Source organism: Rhinopithecus roxellana, chromosome 9 (genome assembly GCF_007565055.1).
Source record: "Rhinopithecus roxellana isolate Shanxi Qingling chromosome 9, ASM756505v1, whole genome shotgun sequence".
In the NCBI taxonomy this organism is placed as follows: Eukaryota; Metazoa; Chordata; class Mammalia; order Primates; family Cercopithecidae; genus Rhinopithecus; species Rhinopithecus roxellana.
The window spans coordinates 68,634,102-68,654,589 of record NC_044557.1 but is presented as its reverse complement, the minus strand read 5'-3'; the positions used below and the strand labels follow the sequence as shown (position 1 = coordinate 68,654,589).

Below are 20,488 nucleotides of genomic sequence, written 5' to 3'. Positions count from 1 at the left end.
TAATAGGAAAGCAAAAATTAACAGTTTTGTACTAATAAATGCTGAGGGGAGAAATGTTTTCATTCCTAGTATGTTTAAACTTTATTCCACTAAGCAAGATAATACAGATGAGCCTGTAAGAAGTAGATCCCTTCTTATGCATGGGCTTTGGGACTAATTAAGCCAGTAAGAGACCTCAGTGGAGATGGATCAATTCCATGAGAAGTGGAACTCACATCTGAAGGCAGGAGCTGTGTGGGAGGTAAAATGGAGATGCTAAATGAGGATTGAGCTCAAGTCAGGGGGTAGGACTCCTGTATTCTGTCAGTTGGGTACATCCAGTTTGTGTGGATGATACTTTAAGACCAAACTAATTTGCTCAAAAAGTAGCAGACATAAAGTTAACCAGAATATGGCTCCAGTGCTATCTAAACTATGATCTAGTAGTGTACTAACATGATTACTTGTATATAAAAGTATTTGCCCAGGTACAAAGGATGGGAGATTAAGGAGAACCTACTGCTATCGGTGCTGCTGGAGTGGATCACTACTCAAGGGCTAGGAGCCATATGAAAAATACAAAGGAATATTAAGAAATTGCATAAATTACATTTGTATAAGATTCAACTTCACATTATTTTTTCCACCACGTAAGAAGAAGTCTGAGTGTTTGATTTGATTGCTGTATGTGGGTGGATTAGAGAGAATTAGAATCAGAATACATGATTTATCTCTCGTCTTTATTTTATTATTTTATTTATTCTTTTATTCCCTCATCTAAGTAGGGGGCTAGCTACAATAAATAGAAATTATGTTTTTTAAAGGTTTATTAGAACTCTACTCTAAAAGCATATGTGCGTGATGCCTTTAGGGAAATAACTCTTTAATTTTTAATTTCTTCATCCTTGAGTCAGCTTTGCTAATTTATATTAAATTATATGTTCTAGAACATTATTTTGCCTATATTTCCATATTTACTTTAAAGTTTTAAATAATATTATTTTAAAAATATTTTCTACATCTGTGATTATATCACCATAGTCATTCCTGATACCCATCTGTCTCTCTTGTCTGTCATTCTTTTCTTGAATAGACTTGTCAAAAATTTCTTTATTTTAGACGTTCTTCTCAAAGAACCAGCTCTTGGTTTCATGCTGTACTGCTTTCCTTGTTTTCTATTTTATTAATTTTTTTCACTATTTCTTTATTTTGTTGATTTTTGTAGCTGGTTGTTTATTTTTAAATTTTGTTTTAGACATCATACAGTAAAACTTACTCTCTTTTTTTCTGGTGCAAAGTTATATGACTGTTAACACATGTACACATTCATATAACTACCACTAAAATCAGGATGTAGAACAGTTCAGCACCCCAGAAAACTCTTGCCTGTTCTTCCTTTATAGTCACATCCATGTCCTCACCACCCTTAATCTGTGATAGCCACTGAGATGTTCCTAACCATAGTTTTGTCTTTTTAAAAATGTCATATAGATGGAATTGTCCAACACATAACCATTCGAGACTGACTGCTTTTACTCAGCATAGTATCTTGGAGATTCATGCACATTGTTGCATTAATCAGTAGTTTTATTCCTTGCCGTTGTATGGATATACCACAGTTTATCAGTTCACCTATTGAAGGACATTTCCATTGTTTTCTGTTTTGGGCTATTATAAATAAAGCTTCTACAAATATCTAGTACAGATTTCTGTGTGGACATAAGTTTTTATTTTTGTAGGACAGTGGTCCCCAACCTTTTTGACACCAGGGACCAGTTTTGTGGAAGACAATTTTTTTGCAGACCTGGTAGGGAGGGAGGATGGTTTTGGAATGAAGCTGTTCCACCTCAGATCATCAGGTATTAGATTCTCATGAGGAATGCCCAACCTAGATCCCTTGCACGTGCAGTTCACAATAGGGTTCACAGTCCACCACCAGGAGGTGGACCTCAGGCGGCACATTAGTCTGTTTTCTGACTGTTGTAAAGAACTGCCTGAGACCGGGTCATTTATAAAGGAAAGTGGTGTAGTTTCTCACAGTTCAGCATGGCTGAGGAGGCCTCAGGAAACTTACAGTCCTGGTGGAATGTGAAAGGGAAGCAAGGCACCTTCTTCACAAGGTGACAGGAAGGAGAATGAACACAGGAGGAACTACCAAACAATGATAAATCATCAGATCTCATGAGAACTTGCTCACTATTACGAGAACAGCATGGGGGAAACCACCCCCATGATTCAGTTACCTCCACCTGATCTCTCCCTTAACACGTGGCGATTATAAAGATTATGGGGATTACAATTCAATATGAGATTTTGGGTGGGGACATAGGCAGACGTTATCAGATGGTAATGCTTGCTCACCCACCACTCACTTCCTGCTCTGCTGCCCAGTTCCTAATAGGCCACGGACCATTACCAGTCTGCAGCCTAGGGGTTAGGGACCCCTACTTTAGGGTAAATACTTAGGAGAAGAATTGCTGGGTCCTAAGTTACACATACATGCTTAACTTATTAAGAAACTATCAAACCATTTTCCAGAGTGACTGTATCAGTTTGCATTCTGACTAGCAGTGTGAGAGTGTTCCAGTTGCTCTGCATCTTTGTCAGTACTTGATATTGTTAATATTTTTGTTTTTGTCATTCTAGAAGGGATATGGTGGTAGCTCATCTGATTTGCATTTGTGTTTTTTAATGGCTAATGATATTGAACATCTCATATACTTCTTTGCCATCTTGTGTAAAATGTTTAAGTTCATTACACATTTTTAATTGGGTTGGTGGTTTTTTTGCTGTTGAGTTTTGGGAGTTCTTATATATATTTTTTCCCCTCTGAATCTGTAGCTTGTCTTTGTATTCTCTAGACAGTGCCATTGGCAAAGGAAAAGTTTTTGTTTTTGTTTTTGTTTTTGTTTTTTTTGAGACAGAGTCTCGCTCTGTTGCCTGGGCTGGAGTGCAGTGGCCTGATCTCAGCTCATGCAAGCTCCGCCTCCCGGGTTTACGCCATTCTCCTGCCTCAGCCTCCCAGTAGCTGGGACTACAGGCGCCCGCCACGGCAAAGGAAAAGTTTTAAAATTTGGTGAAGTTCAACTTGTCTGTTTTTTATGAGTTGTTTTTTGTGTCATTTCTAAAAGCTCTTTACCTAATCCCGGATCACAGAGGTTTTCTTCTGCTTTTTTTCTAAAAGTTTTAGAGTTTTATGTTATACATTTAGATCTAAAGTTCATTATAGTTTATCTTTTTAAAAGGTATGAGGTTTAAAAAAGAGGTTCAGTTTTTGCATATGGATAACCACCAATTGTTCCAACACCATTTATTGAAAATATTATCCTTTCCCATTGAGCTGCCTTTGCATGTTTATCAAAGATCAGGTGGCTATATTTGCATGGGTCTATTTCTGGATTATATTCTGTTCCATTGTTCTGTGTGTATCATTTTGTCATGATCACACTTTCTTAGTTACTGTAGCTTTATCCTAAGTCTTAAAATTGGGTAGTGTATGCAATCCTTTCAGTTTTATTCTTTGTAAAAATTAACTATTCTAATTCCTTTTCTCTTCCATATACATTTTAGAATCAGCTTGCTTTTATCTACAAAATGTCCTGCAGGGATTTTGATTGATATGTTAAATTTACAGATTACTTTAGGAAGAATTGACATCTTTACTATGTTCAGTTTCTAATCCATGAATGCAGAGTTGCTCTGTTAATTTAGGTCTTTGATTTCTTTCATTAGTGTTTCATAGTTCTCAACACACAAATCCTTTGTATGTTTTGTTAGATTATACATATTTTATATGGGGGGAGCTATAGAAAATAATATTGCTTTTAAAGTTTGATTTTTAATTGTTTTTTGCATGTATATGAAATGTAATTGGTTTTTGTGTTGACCTTGTGTCTAAATTAACTTGTTACTTCTAGGAGTATTTGTGTAGATTTCTCTCAAATTTTCTGCATAATTATGTCATCTGTGAATATGGACAGTATTATTTTTGCCTTTCCCAACTATACACCTTTTTAAAATTTATTTATTTTCTTGCCTTACTGCATTGGCTAAGACTTTTAGTATGTTGAATAGGAGTGGTGAGAGTGCTTGCCTTGTTTTCCATCATGGGTGGAAAGTATTTCAGATTCCACCATTCAGTATGTTAGCTGTAAGGTTTTTGTAGATGCCTTTTTACCAAGTTGAGGATATTCTTTTGTATTCCTAGTTTGCTAAGAGTTTTATTATGAATCTTTATTATGAACATCATTATGTTGTATTTTGAAAAACTCCTTTTCTGTATCTACTCATGTCATTATGTGATTTTTCTTTTTTGACTGTTAGTATGATGGATTACATTGATTGACTTTTTTCAAATATGTAACTAGCCTTTCATTCTGAGGATAAACCACTGGGTTGTAGTGTATTATGCTTTTTTAAAAATAACAGTTTTATGTGATGAACTTCAACTTTTTAAAGTGTACAGTTCAATTTTTAGCATATTCACAAAGTTACACAACTGTCACCACTATCTAATTCCAAAATATTTGCATTGGCCCAAAAGGAAACTCTGTATCTATTAACAATCACTACCCATTCTTCCTACCCTCTGGCCCCTGGAAACTACAAATCAGCCTTCTGTCACTATGGATTTGCCTATTCTGGGCATTCATATAAATGAAATCATACAAAATTTGGTCTTTTATGTCTGGCTTCTTTCACCTAGCATAATGTTTTCATGGCTTATTCTTGTCATAGTATGACTGTAACATGGCTCAGTACTTTATTCCCAAAAATTCCATTGTATGGATATTCCACTTGGTGTATCTGTTCATCAGTTGACAGACATTTGAGTAATTTGCACTTTGGGACTATTGTGAATAATGCTATGAATATTTCTGTGGAAGTTTTTGTGGGCACATAGTTTCAGTTCTCTTGGGTATATACAAAGGAGTAGAATTACTGACTCATATAGTAATTCTATGTTTACCTTTTTGAGGAACTCCAAACTGTTTTCCAAAGGGCAGCACTATTTTACATTCCCACTAGCAGTATGTGAGGGTTCCAGTGTCTCCACATCCTTGCCAACACTTTGTCTGTCTTTTTCATTACAGCTGTTTTAATTGGTATGAAGTTGTATGTCATGGTGTTTTTGATTTTCATCTCCCTAATGGATAATGATGTTGAGGTTCTTCTCATATGTTTATTGACCTTTTGGGTTTATACTCTGAAGAAATATCTATTCAGATATTTTGCCCATTTCTTAATTGGTTAGAGTATCTGTGTTGTTGAGTTATAAGAGTTCTTTAAACATTGTGGTTATTAACCCTGTTATCTGATATATGATTTTTCAAATATTTTATCCTGTTTTGTAGTTTGTTCTTTTACTTTCTTAATGGTGTTCTTTGTGGCACAAGTGTTTTCAATTTTGAGACAGTCCAGTTTACCTAGTTTTTGTTACTTGTGCCTTTGATATTATATCTAAGAATCCATTTGCTAACCCAAGGTCATAGGGGTTTACTCTGGTGTGGTTTCTTTTATTCCCCTAAGAGTTCTATAATTTTGCTGTTGTATATAGGTTTCTGATCCATTTTGACCTGTTTTTTGCATATGATATGAGGTAGGGGTCAAATTCATTCTTTTGCACATGGCTTCCTTTGTTCCAGCATGATTTGTTGAAAAGACTAGTCTTTCTCCCATTTAATCTTCCTGGCACACTTGTTGAAAATCAACTGACTGAAATTATGATCTGTATTTTATGACCTATATTGTCTATCCCTATGCCGGTACCACACTGTCTTCATTAGTGTCGCTTTGTAGTAAGTTTTGAAATCAGAAAGTGTGAGTATTCCAATTTGTTTTCATTTTTCAAGATCGTTTTTGCTATTCTGGATTTCTTGAATTTTCATATGAATTTTAGGATTAGTTTATCAATTTCTAGGCTCAGGGGAAGGTAGCTAGGATTTTGATAGGAATTGCATGGAATCTGTAGAGCTTATTTGTCAAGAATTGTTGTCTTACTAATCTTAGTCCTTCTGATTGATGAACATGGGATATGTCTTTTCATTCATATAGATTTTAATCTCTTTCAATAATATTTTGTAGTTTCAGAAACTATTTTATTCCTTTTCATGCTATTGCAAGTGGAATTGTTTTCTTAGTTTTCATATTATCATTGTTGGTGCATATGAATATACTTTTTCTTGTATCCTGTGACCTTGTTGAACTTATTAGCTCTAATAAGTTTTTGTTTCTGTGAATACCTTAGGATTTTTCATATACAAAATTTTATCATATGCAAATAGAGATGGTTTTACTTCTTCCCTTCTGATTTGGTTTGGCTACTTCCCCACCAAATCTCAACTTGAATTGTATCTCCCAGAATTCCCCGGTGTAATGGGAGGGACCCAGGGGAGGTAATTGAATCATGGGGGCCAGTCTTTCCCGTGCTATTCTCGTGGTAGTAAATAAGTCTCATGAGATCTGATGTGTTTTTCAGGGGTTTCCTCTTTTGGTTCTTCCTCATTTTTTCTTACCGCTGCCATGGAAGAATTGCCTTTTCCCTCCCGCCATGATTCTGAGATCTCCGCAGCCATGTGGAACTAAGTCCAATTAAACCTCTTTTTCTTCCCAGTCTCAGGTGTGTCTTTATTAGCAGCGTGAAAACAGACTAATACACCTTCCAATCTAAATGGCTTTTTTTCCTTACCTAATTGTCCTGTCCAAAACCTGTAGTACAGGGTTGAATGAAAGTGGCAAGAGTGGATATCTTTGTTTTTATTTGTAATCACCTTTAATTTTCCTGCTCTTTTACTGCTTTTTTTTTGTCCTGTCATTTTTCTTTGCTTTTTTTTAAATAAAATTACACTTATTATGGATTTTGTAATCATTATATAATTATATATTTCAGTTTTGCTTTACATACATAAAGATCACAGCCAAGGAGGTTACCCATAATTTCAAATTTTATCACCAGCCGCTTGTGCTATTTTATATTTGAAAGTATTCACTCTTACTATTTACTTCAAACAGGGATCAGTAACTTTGTTTAAACAATAATAATTAAGGGCCTTTTCTTCTTTGGGACAATAAAAAATTAAATGATGTATTGAAGATACTACTAAAGAAACTCTACTTTTTGATTATGGCCTCTGCATTGAAGAGCTGTAGGAATTTTTCTAAATGTCAGATCTTCCCACAACCTCGCTGTTCAAAGAAATAACATCTTTGAAATAATTCGCGCACTTTACAAATCAGAATTTGATTCACAACACCATATTACCATAATCACTAATTTTAAAAAACCTCCTAAATATTTTGTGTATCATTTTTCTTGATTATAAAATGTCAATAATATGGAGACACTCTTAATATAACAGAATATTAAATCAGCTTCCCATCAACCCACCAAAGTCATTTAGTGATTATATTGGCCATTTCCACTGATTGGCAGGAGGCTCTTCCCCTAAGGCTCCCATGGTTTTCACTGCATCATTTTTCTCACCAGACTTAGTTAATTTTCAACCCGAGGAATCATTCACCTCTTCTATTTGATCACCTTGAGGTTGGTCTTCTAATTTTTTAACATCTGGTTCCACTTTAACCATAGCCAGCCTCTCATGTTCTGTATACTTTCTATGTGCTGAATTTTCAAGGATTTGCTCAAGAACATCAAGAATCTTTGTGTACAATATTCTCAGCCTCTCTTACGGACTCTTGCATACAGCCAATCCCACAAGGCCAGTGGTCTTCAGCACACCTACCACGACAGTAACGAGCCAATGACCTGCCATTTTTCTTGAAGTCTTTAATCAGGCTGAATTTTATTTTACTGTGTTCTCTCTCCCTCTCCCCTTACCCTCCCCCTCCCCTCTCCCCTTCCCACTCCCTTCTCCCCCTCTCCTCCCCCCCAGCCTCTCTCCCCACTCCATCTTCCCTTCTTTCCCCCACAACCAAGAAACATGTATGGGTTGTGTGTATGTATATATTTGTTTCTTGTTGTTGTTTGTTTGTTTTCTGAGACGGAGTCTCGCTCTGTCACCCAGGCTGGAGTGCGGTGGCACAATCTCGGCTCACTGCAAGCTCCTGCCTCCCAGGTTCACACCATTCTGCTTCAGCCTCCGGAGTAGCTGGGACTACAGGCCACCACACTCGGCTAATTTTTTTGTGTTTTTAGTAGAGACGGGGTTTCACTGTGTTAGCCAGGATGGTCTCGATCTTCTGACCTTGTGATCCACCCGCCTCGACCTCCCAAAGTGCTGGGATTACAGGCATGAGCCACCACGCCTGGCCTGGGTTGTATATATATTTTGCGGGTACACAGCTAAAACTGTTTTTTTATTTTGCCCTCACACTTGAGTAATGGTTTGGCTGGATATGGAATTCCAGGCTTCAATATTTTCTTTCAGAATTCTGTGTATGTTATTTTATCATTTTGTAACTTTTAAGTTACCATTTTGGTTCTCATACCAAAGAGTTGTCCTTTTAGAAGTTTGTAATTTCCTTTTCCTATTTGGAGTTTACAGTTTTCACAAGTATGTGTCTGTGTGTGTATCTCCAGTCGTTATTATTGTTTGCTATTTGGCAGACCATTTTATCTGAGCATATTGATATTCTTCCAAAATACTTACATGTGTATATGTCTAGTTGTATGAATATATGCACACATACATATTTATTATGGGTATGTGTGCACATATATATGTCTACACCTGTATATGTGTTTTAAATCCCTTTTATCCTGTAAGTTTCCTCCATTTAGAACTTCTATTAAGTGTAATATAATATTCATAATACCTAGCTTTTTTTTTGTCTCTTAGGTGTTTATATTGTTTTTATTCTATAATTTAAAGATTCTTCAGTTTAGTCTTCTAAATTATAATTTGTCTGTAATACGTCTATTTATGAATAATTTTTTTTTGTTTCGACAGAGTCTCGCTCTGTTACCCAGGCTGGAGTGTAGTGGTGCGATGTAGGCTCACTGCAACCTTGACCTCCCAGGTTCAAGCGATTCTTCTGCCTCAGCCTCTCTAGTAGCTGGAACTACAGGCGTGCACCTGGCTAATTTTTGGATATTTTGGTAGAGATAGGGTTTCACCATGTTGGCAAGGCTGGCCTCAAACTCCTGACCTCAAGTGATCTGCCTGCCTTGGCCTCCGGGATTACAGGTGTGAGCCACCACACCCAGCCTAATTTTCTTTTTTTTGTAACGATAGTTTTGTTTTTTTCAGTTAGCTATGAGGAGCTGATTTGTATCTTTCTCATCTTCCCTGATTACTCCCTCCCTGCCCTGTCCCCTACTCTCATCCCTACACCTGAGAATATAAGAATTGTGGGTCCTTTCCTCAGAAAATAATCCCCCTGTGTACATTCACAGAAAATTTTGTACATAATGCATGATTCTAGAATGTCTAAAAGCTCATTTATGACCTCTAGATCCTTGCTATTCAAAGTGCTGTTGTAGAAACAGCTACATTGGTCCTGTCTGGTAGCTGGTTAGAAATGCAGAATCTCAGGGCCTGTGCCAGATACCAAATTGGAATCTTCATTTTAACAAGATCCCTTGTTATTTATTTTATATTCAAGTTTGAGAAGCACTGTGGTAAGAGGTTAGAAACCTCTGTGGTGTATGTGATATATAAGATTTTCCTGTTGTATTACCGTTTACATATCTGGAATATCATCTACAGCACTTTAAAAAAAAAAAAAATCATGACTCGATCACCAAAATTGTAAAGTAGAAATATTTTGAAGTAGTTACAACATAGTATAGTATTTGAATAGCAAGCTATGCTATATGAAGTAGCAGGACTCAAGCAGGGACTGATGTATACACTCATTCTTGTCCAAACACCTACATAGTGGTTACTATGAGCCAGGCAGCATTCTAATCACTGTGTGTTTGTTTATGTATATGTGTGTCTTAGTCCATTTGGAGTACTATAACAAAATACCATAGACTGAGTGGCTTATAAAGAACAGAAATTTCTCACAGTTCTGGTGGCTGGAAAGTCCAGCATCGAGGCACTGGCAGATTTGGTGTCTGGTAAGGGATCACTTTCTGATTCATAGACAGTGTCTTTTTGCTGTGTCCTCACATGGCAAAAGAGGCTAGCTAGTTCTTTGGGGTCTCTTTTATAAAGACACTAATCCCATTCTTGAGGGCAGAGCCCTCATGACCTAATCACCTCATGAGGTATAAAGACTCCACTTCCTAATACTATAACCTTAGGAGTTAGGATTTCAACCATATGAATTTGGGGAGGGATACAGATATTCAGACTCTTGTGAATGTATGAATGTATATGTATTTATTTACACAGATTCATTTGCTTAACAAATGATAAACATATGAATCTGTGTAAATAAATACATATACATAAATCAGCTTCAATACTATTTCCATTTTACAAATAAGGAAGCTGAGGAACAAAAAGGTTAACTATCTTAGCTGAGGTCACATGATTAGTAAATGGAAGATCTAGGATTTGAACCAAGATAGCATAACCTAGAATCTGTGCTCTTAACCATTACATTATATTGCTCTTTTATAGTTGTACTTGGAGATCTCCATAAACAAAATGCAACTCAAAAGCAAGCTGATTAATTCCTTATACATTCACCTTTTAAAATTTATTACTAGAACTCATCTGCTTGTGGTGCTGATAGATGAGCCAAACATGCTGGATCATTAATTCTTTCTGAATTACTTTTGGTTTGCTGTTAACTGAGATTTCTACATGGCAAGAAGCTAGATTATTGGATTTTACACTACCTACCCTCAAGGTTTGATACAAGATTATTAAATAACTTATGCAAATACTTTCTACATTAAATGTTAATTTTCTTCCATCTCCAGTAGATGGACAAAAGACAATTTATAGAAACAGTAATTGGATGGCTAATACAAGTAGAACAAAGATTAACTTCAAAAGCAGTCAGAGAAATACAAATAAATACCACCTGTTAATTAAGTAAATATATAAAAATGAAACTATTTTATCAAATGTTCAATAAAGACATAAAAATAAAAATGTGATGAGTGTTTAATGAAATGAGCATTCATACTTGATAAGTAGAAATGTTCGTCTTTGCTGATGGGTTTGTTGGTATTTGACATATCATGGTCTTCTTTTCTTTATCGCTTTTCTCCATAAACTATTTCCTAATTTTGAACATTAAATTATTTACAGTTTTGTTCACATAATGCTGTAATTAACATGCTTTTATCTTTGTTTGAATTTTTATTATTTATGGTTTATAAAAGTAGAATTTCTAGGTCAAAGGTTGGAGTGTGTTCCAAGCTCTCATTAAAAATAGTATCTAATTTGTATTGAATGCTTACCGTGTGCAGTCATTGCTCTAAATGCTTTACATATATATGAATTCATTTAGTCTTTACATCAAAAATATAAGATGGACCCTGTTTTAACTCTGTTTTACAAGAAATTGAGCCACAGTGGAATTAAAATAATTTTAAAGTCACACAGTTAGAGCCAGGATTTGTTTTCCAGAAGATTATACTACTTTAAGCTTCTGCTTGTAGAATTTGAGATTATCTACCCTCTTGTGACCTCCCCAGTAAAATGTTCTGATAATTGCACAATAGCAGTGAGCACAACTAGAACCTCTAAATTATGGTCTCTAAATACCATTCCTCACTGAAAGAATCCAAGGGTCATTGGATGAATGACTGATTTACATTCTAGGGCAGAAAATACAAGAGAAACCAGGGATATTCTGTTGTATCAGAAGGCAAGGAAGCTACCAAAGACTAGTAGTTCCAGCCAGAAGGACACAATGGCCAATAAAAAGGGGACTCCCAGTGACCAAAAGATGAGAGAACTTGAACATGATAAAAGAATATAATGAAGTCAGTTGGTTGAAATGCACTGAATTTCTAAAAACTCCTTGGTGTATAACAATAGATGTGTAATAAGGAACATACACCCCCCCGCCCCCCCACTACAACAACAGTGAATTACTGGATACAGTAAAAACAAATAAGCACTAACTCCATACTCTGATAACAAGCAATTGTGAAGAAAGAATTAAACATTTATCCTTTTTCTCTGTATGAACTCTGGTTATAGGTTAAGCAAATAACCTTATTTGTTGAGGGAAACTTCTTTGCAGAATTTTAGTTAATGAATGTGGAAGTAATGACAGGATTAGAATATTGTTTTGCCAACCCTAATGAAATAATTTATTCAGGCTATGATCATCAGTAGATAAAAGCATTAGACATACGATCACGTTAGAACTTCTCAATGGAGGAATCAGTCTGCCCTACCTGGACCTTAATCTCAGTTTTACGAAAACTAGGGTAAGGAGATAGTGTATGACTTCTGTCACACGTATGAAACATACAGCATAAGCTCTGAAGTTTTCCAGCCAAAAATATTGAGCCTGTGTCAAATTAAGATCAAGTTTCTGTAGCAAGGTTTGACAAAACATGGCCTTTCAGTCAAATTCTACCTAATGACTGTTTTAATAACATTGTTTTGTTTTGTTTTTTAAACACAGCCACTCTGAATTATTTACATATTGTCTAGCTGCTTTTGTGCCACAGTGACAGAGTTGAGTAGTTGCAACAGAAACTGTGTGGCCCACAGAGCCTAAAATATTTACTAGTTTGGCCTTTCACAGAAAAGGCTTCCTCATCCTTGAGCTAGATGAACCAAAGTTAAGTGACATCAGAAAGAAGCAACACCACAGAATATGGGCCTTTTACAGGACAACTGATCTAGCTTCTTTAACTAGTCAGTGGTATGGAAAATGAGGGAGTATCCCTCTAGGCTAAGAGAGACTTAAACACAGCAACCAAATGCAATCTTGAGACTGTTTTGATCCTGCTTCAAATAAGCAAACTGAAAAAAAACAGGAGACAATCAGGAAAATCTGATTATTGCCTGGCTATACTGAATGACATCAAGATTTATTATGAATTTTAAGTAGTACCATTATAGATAGGTGTATAATGTATTTTGAGAGAGATGTATGTTGAAGTATATAGAGGTAAAATGATATGTGGCATTTACTTCAACATACTTCACAAAAACAAAAACATAGCAAAGACACATTGATCTCAAGATTCTTTAATGTCAAGACTTACATACTTTATACTGTATCATCATGCCATCATTACTATCTATAGTAGGTTTTAGTGTTGCCTCCTAGGTTGCTGTGTAAGACAGCTACCAGCCACTCTTTTAAATGCCCTAATTCCTTGGTTACTTAACACACTTGTGTGGTTACTCCTATTTCCACAATATCTAAGCACGACTGACAGAGGGACATCCATCAAGACTGGATCTATATCTTCTGGTCTTGATGGTAGAAGAGCTTTGTATTTGATACTTGATTCTGCTCTTCAGTAACTATGAGATTTCGTCCCGACAGGTGAATTTTTTAGTCTCAACTTCTTGGGCCTTAGAAGGGGGAATATCAGTTACTCCTGGAATTGTTTCAAAATGAAAGGATACGTTTGTTCTGTAAATAATGAAATTATTAACCCAAATGAAACCCATATATATTTTGGAAGTTATAGTGAGGGAGTTGATGCGTGATCTTTATAATAAGACAGACTTAAGTTTGGATATTAGTTGTATGTGTTAGTCGTGTCTTTGAGCAAGTTATTTACTATATCAGAAGTTTAGTTTCTTCATTTGTAAACTGGAGACAATATTACCTCAAGTATTTGTTTTAATAACTAAGTAAATTAAAATTTGGGAAAGTAGATAGTATAGCAACAGATACATGCTAATTAAATATTTTTTTTTATTTGGGGAAATATATAGTATAGCTAGATATATTTACATTAGGTAACTTAAACTTTTTTTGAACATCAAATGGTGTGATTAATAAGAATTATGTAGAACTTACATAAAGAAAATTTCTCTAACATAAGGAGGATAGTAAATGGAGAGATATCCTTTGTTTTTGGATAGGCACATACAATGTTGTTAAGAGGTCCTTTCTCTCTCAACTATTTTTTTTTTTATTAAAAAAAATTTATTTCAATAGGTTTTTGGGGAGCAGGTGGTGGTTGGTTACATGAATAAGTTATTTAGTGGTGATTTCTGGAATTTTGGTACACCCATCCCAAGCAGTGTATGCTGTGCCCAATTACCCAATGTGTAGTCTTTTATCGCTCACCCTCCTCACCTTTTCCCCCGAGTCCCCAAAGTCCATTGTATCAATCTTATGCCTTTGAGCCCTCATAGCTGAGCTCCCATTTATGAGTGAGAATATAAAATATTTGATTTTTTCCATTCCTGAGTTACTTCCCATGGAATAATGGTCTCTAGTTCCATCCAGGTTGCTGCAAATGCCATTATTTTGTTCTTTTTTATGGCTGAATAGTATTCCGTGGTATATGTATACCACATTTTCTTTATCCACTTGTTGATTGATGGGACTTTGCACTGGTTCCTTATTTTTGCAATTGTGAATTGTACTGCTATAAATATGCGTGTGCAAGTATCTTTTTCATATAATGACTTCTTTTCCTCTGGGTAAATACCTAGTAGTGGGATTGCTGTATCAAGTGGTAGATCTACTAGATCTACTTTTAGTTCTTTAAGGAATCTCCACACAGTTTTCCATAGTGGTTGTACTAGTTTACATTCCCACCGGCAGTGTAAAAGTGTCCCCTGTTCACCACATTCCATGCCAACATCTGTTATTTTATGATTTCTTGATTATGGCCATTCTTGCAGGAGTAAGGTGGTATTGCATTGTAGTTTTGATTTGCATTTCCCTGATCATTAGTGATGTTGAGCCATTCTTTTCATGTTTATTGGCCACTTGTATGTCCTCTTTTAAGTATTGTCTATTCATGTCCTTAGCACATGTTTTGATAGGATTGGTTTTTTTTTCTGCTGATTAGAGTTCCTTGTAGATTCTGGATATTAGTCTTTGTTGGATGCATAGTTTGGGAAGATTTTGTCCCACTCTGTAGGTTGTCTGTTTACTCTGCTAATTATTTCTTTTGCTTTGCAGAACCTTTTTAGTTTAATTAAGTCCCATCTATTTGTTTTTGGGACATTTGCTTTTGGGTTCTTTGCCATGAAGTCTTTGCCTTAAGCCAGTGTCTAGAAGGGTTTTCCAAATGTTATCTTCTAGAATTTTTATGGTTTCAGGTCTTAGATTTAAGTCTTTGATCCATGTTGAGTTGATTTTTGCATAAACTAAAAGATGAGGATCCATTTTCATTCTTCTACATGTGACCTCCCAATTATCCCAGCACCATTTGTTGAATAGATAGGGTGTCCTTTCCCCACTTCATGCATGTTTTTGTTTCCTTTGTCAAAGATGGGTTAACTGTAAGTATTGGGCTTTATTTCTGGGTTCTTTATTGTGTTCCATTGGTCTACGTGCCTTTTTGTTGTTGTTGTTGTTGTTGTTGTTATTTTTTGAGATGAAGTCTTGCTCTGTTGCACAGGCTGGAGTGCAATGGCGTGATCTCAATTCACTGCAACATCCGCCTTTAGGGTTCAAACAATTCTGCTGCCTCAACCTCCTGAGTAGCTGGGACTACAGGTGTGCACCTCCACGCCCGGCTAATTTTTAAATATTTAGTAGAGACAGGGTTTCACCATGTTGGCCGGGCTAGTCTTGAACTTCTGACCTCAAGTGATCTTCCCGCATTGGCCTCCCAAAGTGGTGGGATTACAGGAGTGAACCACTGCGCTAGGCCTACATGCCTACTTTTATACCAGTATCATGCTGTTTTGGTGACTGTAGCCTTATAGTATAGTTTGAAGTCAGGTCATGTGATGCCTTTAGATTTGTTCTTTTTGCTTAGTCTTGCTTTGGCTATGTGGGCTGTTTTTTGGTTTCATATGAATTTTAGGATTGTTTTTTCTAGTTTTGTGAAAAATGATGGTGGTGTTTTGATGGGAATTGCTTTGAATTTTTAGACTGCTTTTGGCAGTATGGTCATTTTTACAATATTGATTCTACCTATCCATGAGCATTGGATGTGTTTCCTTTTGTTTGTGTGGTTTGAGATGTCTTTCAGCAGTGTATTGTAGTTTTCCTTGTAGAGGTATTTCACTTCCTTGGTTATTAGGTATATTCCTAAGATTTTCTTTCTTCCTTTTTTTTTTCTTTCCAGCTATTGCAAAATGGTTGGGTTCTTGATTTAATTATCAGCCTGGTTACTGTTGGTGTATAGTGGTGCTACTGATTTGTGTAGATGAAATTTGTATCCTGAAACTTTCCTGAATTCATTCAGTTCTAGGAGCTTTCAGGATGAATTTTTAGGGTTTTCTGGGTATAGAATTGTATCATTGGCAAACAGCGACAGTTTGACTTCCTCTTTACCAATTCAGATGCCCTTTGTCTCTTGTCTGATTGCTCTGGCTAGGACTTCCAGTACTATGTTGAATAGAATGGTGAAAGTGGACATCCTTGAATAGAAGTAGTGAAAGTGGGCAATCTTGTTCCTGTTCTCACGGGAAATGCTTTCAACTTTCCCCATTCAGTATAATGTTGGCTATGGGTTTGTCATAGATGGCTTTTATTGCCTTAATGTATGTACCTTCTATGTTGATTTTGCTGAGGGTTTTAATCATAAAGGGATGCTGGATTTTGTCAAATGCTTTTTCTGTGTCTATTGAGATGATTGTGATTTTTGTTTTTAATTTTTGTTTATGTGGTATATTACATTTATTGACTTGTGTATGTTAAACCATTTCTGCATTTCTGATATGAAACCCACTTGATCATGGTGGGTTATCTTTTTGATATGCTGTTGGATTTGGTTAGCTGGTATTTGGTTGGGGGTTTTTGTATCTGTGGTCCTCAGGGATATTGGCCTGTAGTTTTCTTTGTTATGCCCTTCCCTGGTTTTGTTATTAGGGTGATGCTGGTGGCTTCATAGAATGATGTAGGGAAGATTCCCTCTTTCTCTATCTTTGGAATAGTGTTAATGGTATTGATACCAATTCTTTGAATGTGTGATAGAATTCAGCTGTGAATTCGTCTGTTCCTGGCCTTGCTTTTGTGGACAGTTTTTAAATTATTTCCGCCTTGCTGCTTGTTATTGGTCTCTTTAGAGTTTCTGTTTCCTCCTATTTTTCAGGAATTTATTTATCTTCTCTAGGTTTTCTCATTTGTGTGCATAAAGGTGTTTGTAGAAGCTTTGAATGATCTTTTGTATTTCTGTGGTATCAGTTGTAATATCTCCCATTTCATTTCTAATTAAGCTTATTTGTATCTTCTCTCTTCTTGCTTAATCTCATTAATGGTCTGTTAATTTTATTTATCTTTTCAAAGAACCAGCTTTTTGTTTTATTTATGTTTTGTGTGTTTGTTTGTTTCAAATTCATTTAGTTCTGCTCTGATCTTTATTTCTTTTCTTCTGCTGGGTTTGATTTGTTCTTATTTCTCTAGTTCCTTGAGATGTGACCTTAAATTGTCTATTTGTGCTCTTTCAGACTTTTTGATTTAGGCTGTTAATGTTATGAATTTTCCTCATAGCACTGCTTTTGCTGTATCGCAGAGGTTTTGATAGGTTGTGTCGCTATTATCGTGCCGTTCAAATAATTTTTAAATTTCCATCTTGATTTCATTGTTGACCCAATTATCATTCAGGAGCAGGTTATTTAATTTCCATCTGTTTGCGTGGTTTTGAGGATTCCTTTTGGAGTTGATTTCCAATTTTATTCCACTATAGTCTGAAAGAGTACTTGATATAATTTTTATTTTCTTAAATGTATTGAGACTCGTTTTGTGGCCTGTCATTTGATCTATGTTGGAGACTGTTCGTGTGCTGATGGATGTATGTATATTCTATAGTTGTTGGGTGGAATATTCTGTAAATATCTGTTAAGTCCATTTGTTTTAGGGTATAGTTGAAGTCCATTGTTTCTTTGTTGACTTTCCATCTTGATGACCTATGTAGTGCTGTCAGTAGAGTATTGAAGTCCCCCACTAATAATTGTGTTGCTGTCTATCTCATTTCTTAAGTCTAGTAGTAATTGTTTTATAAATTTGAGAGCCCCGGTGTTAGGTGCATATATATTTAGGATTGTGATATTTTCCTTTGGACTAGTCCTTTTATCATTATATAATGTCTCTCTTTGTCTTTTTTTTTTTTTTACTGTTGTTGATTTCAAGTTTATTTTGTCTGATATAAGAGTAGCCATTTCTGCTCACTTTTGGTGTCCATTTGCATGGAATATCTTTGTTAGTGTTTATGTGTCAAATGAGTCTCTTACAGACAGCAGATACTTGGTTGGTGAATTACCTATTCTGGCATTTTGTGTCTTTTAAGTGGAGCATTTAGGCCATTTACCTTCAATGTTAGTACTGAAATGTGAGGAACTATTCTTTTCATCATGCTGTTTATTGCCTGAATACCTTGTTTGTTTGTTTGTTTTCATTGTGTCATTGTTTTATAGGTCCTTTGAGATTTATGGTTTAAGGAGGTTTTATTTTGGTATATTTCAAGGATTTGTTTCAAGATTTAGAGCTCCTTTTAGCAGTTCATGTAGTGTTCACTTGGTAGTGGTGAATTCTCTCAGCTTTTGTTTATCTAAAAAAGGCTGTATCTTTCTTTCATTTATGAAACTTGAGCTTTGCTGGATACAGAATTCTTGGCTGATAGTTGAATTCTTGGCTAAAGATAAGACCCCAATCCCTTCTAGCTTGTAAGGTTTTGGCTGAGAAATCTGCTGTTAATCTGATAGGTTTTACTTTATAGGTTATGTGATGCTTTTGCCTCACAGCCCTTAGGATTCTTTCCTTCATCTTGACTTTGGATAACCTGAGGACTGTGTGCCTAGGTGATGATCTTTTTACGATGAATCACCTGGGTGTTCTTTGAGCTTTGTATTTCAACGTCTAGATCTCTAGCAAAGGCAGGGAGGTTTTCCTAGATTATTCCCTCAGATGTGTTTTCCAAACTTTCAGATTTCTCTTCTTCCTCAGGAACACCAGTTATCCTTAGGTTTGGTCGTTTAATGTAATCCCAAACTTCTTGGAGGCTTTGTTCATTATTTTTTTAAATTCTTTTTTCCTTGTCTATATCAGATTGGATAAATTTGAAAGCCTTGTCTTCAAGCTGTGAAGCTTTTTCTTCTACTTATTCTATTCTGTTGTTTAGATTTTCCAATGTATTTTGCATCTCTCTAAGTGTACCCTTCATCTCCAGAAGTTGTGATTGTTTTTTATTTATGCTATCTATTTCTCTGGAGATTTTTCTGGCCATATCCTGTAACATTAAAAAAAAAAAATCTTAAAGTTGGTATTCACCTTTCTCTGATACCTCCTTGAGTAGCTTAATAATCGACCATCTGAATTATTTTTCTGGCAAGTCAGAGATTTCTTCTTTGTTTGGATTCATTGCTAGTGAGCTAGTGTAATCTTTTGGGGGTATCAAAGAACCTGGTTTTGTCATAGCGCCAGAATTGTTTTTCTGGTTCTTTCTAATTTGGATAGACTACGTCAGAGGGAAGATCTGGGGCTCAAGGGCTGCTGCTGAGAGTCCTTTTTTCCACGGGGTGCTCCCTTGATGTGGTGTTCTCTCCCTTCCCGTAGGTATTCGTGAGAGCTGAACTGCAGTGATTGTTGTTTCACTTGTGGGTCTAGTCACCCAGCAGAGCTACCAGGCTCTGGCCTGGTACTGGGAAGTGTCTGCAAAAAGTCCTGAGATGTGATCCATCTTCAGATGTCTCAGCCATGGATACCAGCATCTTTCCAGTGGACATACAGGGGAGTGAAGTGGACTCTGTGAGGGTCCTTGGTTGTATTTTTGTTTATTGCACTGGTTTTGTGTTGGTTGGCCTCCAGCCAGTAGGTGGCACTTTCAAGAGAGCATCAGCTGTGGTAGTGTAGGGAGGATACAAGCTTGCCCTAGGTTCACCTGGATAAGGTTTCTCAGGCAGTGGGTGGGACCAAAGAGCTCCCAAGAGATTATATCCTTTGTTTTTGGCTACCAGGCAGGTAGAAAAAGATCATCAGGTGGGGGCAGGGTTAGGTGTGGCCGAGCTCAAACTCTCCTTAGGGAAGGCTTGCTGTAGCTGCTGTGGGGGAATGGGGGTGTAGTTCTTAGGCCAATAGAGTCATGTTCCCAGGAGGATTATGGCTGCCTCTGCTGTATCATACAGGTCACCAGGGAAGTGGGGGAAGGCCGGCAATGACAGGTCTTACCCAGCTCCCATGTAGCTTGAAAGGCCGGTTTCACTCCCACCGTGCTTCTCCAATGGCACCAAGTTTATTTCCAGGCAGCCGGTAAACAAGGCTGAGAACTTAGCCCAGTCTACAAACCTCCCTGCTGAGAAAGCAAGCAGGGCTTTCAGGTTTCATGCCTTCCCCCTTGCCAAGGCTTCTGTGGGCGTATCTGCAGTCCCCATTTGCCCCCTCCCCTGGATTCTGTCAAGTAAACTTCACATTCTGTCGAAATTGTTACAAAGTTCAATTGGAAGTTTCCTTCTCCCTGTGGTTTTTTGTCAGTTCCGTTGGCAGCCCTCCCCCAGTACCCCTGGGAGACAGTCAGAAATGGCTTCCCGTGGACCTAGAG

The 20,488-nt window shown here is 36.5% G+C and overlaps 1 protein-coding gene and 1 pseudogene across 2 annotated transcripts in view; one reads left to right on the top strand and one right to left on the bottom strand.

Annotated features, from left to right (window-relative positions):
- LRP12 (LDL receptor related protein 12) overlaps positions 1-20,488 on the top strand; it is a 97,723-nt gene that overhangs the window by 16,047 nt on the left and 61,188 nt on the right. The window lies entirely within an intron of this gene.
- Positions 7,383-7,751, bottom strand: LOC104655163 (annotated as a pseudogene).